The 4,232-nt window shown below is 39.0% G+C and overlaps 1 pseudogene; it reads right to left on the bottom strand.

Annotated features, from left to right (window-relative positions):
* Nucleotides 1-3,076: 3,076 nt before the first annotated feature.
* Nucleotides 3,077-3,170, bottom strand: LOC150010099 (small nucleolar RNA SNORA66; annotated as a pseudogene).
* Nucleotides 3,171-4,232: the final 1,062 nt, after the last annotated feature.

Here is a 4,232-nt window from a genome sequence, read left to right as displayed (position 1 = left end):
TGCTAAATGGCCAAGCCTTTTGGTACCCCCATTTCATCTCCCTAAAAAGGAAGAATCTCATTGATGCAACTCATTATTTTACTCCAAGTTGTAAACTGTCAGCTAGTGAACCAATTACAGATAGACAACCCTTGGCTTAAGGTGGCCACCCATGATCCGATCAGCTGTAAGAAGCTTGAAGTACTTTTGGGTCAAGAGGCTTCTGAAATACACCAGCAAGGTCTTATCCTATAGAGAGGTATATTTGGGCTAGTTTTATGTACTATTTTTGTACTTCAGAAAGTGAGATCCAACCCCTACACGGCCCTTCCTTTTTATAGGAGGGAGTGCATAAGAGTGTCCTTGTAAATACGGGGAAAATAGTCTGGGCGTGGGTACCAGCTGTTCTGGGGAGTTGCTTTCCTAAGCTGATAGCATTGGAAGATGTTTAGCAGCACCTTTGGCCTCTACCCACTAGAAGCCAATAGCAGGAGATAGCTGACATACTCAAAATATCCATATCAATAAAGTTTTGGTGAAAATGAAAAATTTTATGAAAAAAACTAAGTGGACTTTTTGGCCAACCCAATTGATATTGCCATGTTATAATAATGACTATTCTTTAAAGGCAATAAATGAGTACCCACTCTTTTAATTCTCTAAGTAATCCAGGACAACTTAATGATAAAGAGAGATGTGTGCAACTTTCCCCCCAGTTTAAACAATATTAAGCATGTTAATTCTATAAAAGGCACTAAATACATCTACATAATACAGCCCTTTAACAAACTTATTTCAAGTGTCCTGAATCATGGCTGGATGTGCTTTTCTGTAAAGCCTAGCAGGATCTAATTATAGGCAGGAAATGCAGAACCAACTATATAATCATTTAAGAATGACAAGGACTCCAAAACCCAATCTGCTAGGAGGACCTTAATTATATATATATATATATATATATATATATATATATATATATGTGTGTGTGTGTGTGTGTGTGTGTATGTATATATATATGTATATATGTATATAGTGTGTGTGTGTGTGTGAAAAGGCAAGTGGTTACTTTTTTTTTTTTTTGGTATAGTTTATTGATTTTATTTCTCCTCCCTTTGCTCCACTCCGCTATCCCCCTTCCCTCCAGCAACCCCACCCCCCTTATTTCATGTCCATGCATATAAATCGTGCATATGTTCTTTGGTCTCACCCTTTCCTATATTATTCTTAACTTGAGCTTGTCTTTTTTGTACCAACCAATTATGCTTCTTAGTTGCTGCACCATTTACCCATTTCTCCCCCTCCCCCCTCCCAGCTGATAACCCTGCAAATGATCAATATACCTATGATTCTGTTCTATTCTGGTTGTTGCTTAGTTTGTTTTTATTTTTTAGATTCTGCTGTTGATGGTTGTGAGTTTGTTGTCATTTTAATGTTCATAGTTTTGATCTTTTTCTTAAATAAGTCGCTTTAACATTTCATATAATAATGGTTTGGTGATGGTGAGCTCCTTTAGCTTTACCTTGTCTGGGAAGCACTTTATCTGCCCTTCCATTCTAAATGATAGCTTTGTTGGACAGGTTAATCTTGGTTGTAGGTCACTGTTTTTCATCACTTTGAGTACTTCTTGTCAGTCCCTTCTTGCCTGCAAAGTTTATTTTGAGAAATCAGCTGATAATTTTATAGGTAACTCTCTTTTAAGTAACTCTCTTTTAAGATTCAGAATCTTAAAAGCAGCAAGAGAAGAGAGTTACCTACAAAGGGGTTCTGTCAAGTGTGTGAGCACCTTTATCACCAGTGTTCTGAACTCTGTGTCTGTTAGGTTGTCTATCTCCTCATCTCTTAGTTCTCCCACTAGAACCTTGATCTGTTCTCTCTTTTAGACCATACTTCTCTGTCTCCTCAACTCGACAGGCTTCTGTGTTTGTCTCTGTCTTAGGTAGAGCTGTCACTCCTGTTACATTTAAGGGGTGGAGCCTTAGGTATTTGTCAATACGGGCAACTCGTTTCACCGTGCTGTGGTGCTGTTTGTTGGGGAGGGGTCAGAGAGGGAACTATGCCACTTGCTTAGCACTCACCCCTTTTCTAGGCATTTCTCCCACTTTCTGTATGGAACTAGCACCCCTCTGGCTGTTGCCCTGGCCATTGTTCCCAGAGTGGATGGGTCTGTTGATGTTCTAGGACTGTGGAGGCCCTTTAAACAAACGTATTCTTCTGAGATGAGAGACTGGCAGGTCTGTCCTCTGCCCCAAACCCCACTGGTTTTCACAGTCAGAAGCAATGCGGCTTTTTTCTCCCAGTGCTGGAACTGTGAGCTGCATGGTCTGGTCTGGTGCTGGGAGTACTCCCCAGGTGCCCCTCGCTACTTATTTTAATATGTGACTGCATTTTCCACCGGCCTGCCACTGCTGCTGCCTCCACCACCACCACCACACTGTGTCCTCTCCACCCCAGCTCTACCCCTCTTACCCGTCTGGATGAGTATTTCTTCTTAATAGCTTTGTTTGTTGGACTTCCATGCAGCTAGATTTTCTGGAACTTCTGATTGCAGTATTCCCTCACTTATCACAGGTATTACGTTCTGCCCCCCTCCCCCGCGAAGTAGGAACCTTACATTTATTCTATACTCTTAAACCTATGTAACTTTAACAACATACGTATACAGGACCACAAAATTCTGCGATATAGCGACAAATCTGCGATAAATAATTAAAAATAATATTTTTTAAAAATCCCGCAATACAGTGAGGCCTTGATAAGTGAACCACGATATAGCGAGGGACTACTGTAGTTGTATTCCTTCTTAGTTATGGAGGGAGATGCAGCGTGTCTATCTATGCCTCCATCTTGGCCAAAAATCGCAAGTGGTTACTTTTTACTGCCAAAAGGCAAATAATAAAGTGTGTATTCCTAATTCCTATCTGTATGCCTTTTCCTTTTCAAAACCTTTTCTCTCCAGTATTCTTCTCCCATTTTCTTTCCTTTTTCTTTTTCTTTCCCTCCTGTACCTAAGACTGCAAGAGGGACTTTGTTTAACTCTAAGGATGATAAATGCAGCATTTGTAGCCTTTAAAAACCCGTGCCTTCAATTTTTTTTTTTCACTGTGCTAGGACAGAATGGACCACCTCTTTAGCCTCTGAGGCTAATACATTTCTAACACCACAATTACTTCAGCAAACCTGTGTGTCTTCAATCTTAAAAAAGAAGAAAATTCAGGCACATGCTACAAGATGGATGAATCTTGAGGACATTATGCTAAGTGAAATAAGCCAGTCACAAAAAAGACAAATTGTATGTGACTCCATTTATATGAGGTCTCTAGAGTCGTCAAATTCATAGAAACAGAAAGTACAATGGTGATTTCTAGGAGATAGGGGGAGGGGAGAACACGGAGTTGTTTAATGCAGATGAAGTTTCAGTTTTGCAAGATGAAAACGTTCTGGAGATTGCGCAATGTCAATGTACTTAACACTACTGAACTGTACATTTAGGAATGGGTAAGATGGTAAATTTTACATGGGCTTTTTTTACATGACAATTTAAAAAGCGCGAGTCTTATTAAAGACAAACAAGGGTGGGAAAGGATGTGGACAAACCATAAGCCTTGTACGCTGCTGGTGAGAATATAAATTGGTATAGCCACTTTGGAAAAATATTTTATGGTTTCTTAAAAAAAACATAAACTTTACTCATATGACCCAGCAATTATTCATGAGGCTTAAAAATTGGACACAAGCTAAATGCCCATCAACTGGTGAATAAACTGAATGTGGTATGTTCATACAATAAAACATGAAAGCAATAAAAAGGAACAAACTACTGACATGCTGCAACATGGCTGAACTTCAAAAACATTATGCTCAGTGAAAAAAGCTAGGTGCAAAAGACTTCCATATAATAATACTCCATTTACGTAAACTGTCAAGCAAAGATAAATTCATACAGACCAAAATCTAGCAGATCAGTGGTTGCTTAGGCCTGGGAATGCAACTAAGGATTAACTGTAAACAAGCACAAATGAACTTTTTTGAAAGTGATGAAAATGTTGATGGTTGTACTTGATAAATTCACTAAAAATCTTTGAAATATACATTTTAAATTGGTCAATTTTTATAGTATGTAAGTTATACCTCAGTAAAATAAATATTAAAAATAACACCATGCCCCACATACGCAAGCCATCTTGGAAGCAGATTCTATGCCCTCCCCCCACTTCCATCCTATTCAAGCTGTCACAACAGGTGCTCCTCAGAAC

This window comes from Furipterus horrens, unplaced genomic scaffold (assembly GCF_987537825.1).
Source record: "Furipterus horrens unplaced genomic scaffold, mFurHor1.1.pri manual_scaffold_5, whole genome shotgun sequence".
NCBI lineage: Eukaryota > Metazoa > Chordata > Mammalia > Chiroptera > Furipteridae > Furipterus > Furipterus horrens.
This window is presented reverse-complemented; position numbering and strand designations above follow the sequence as displayed.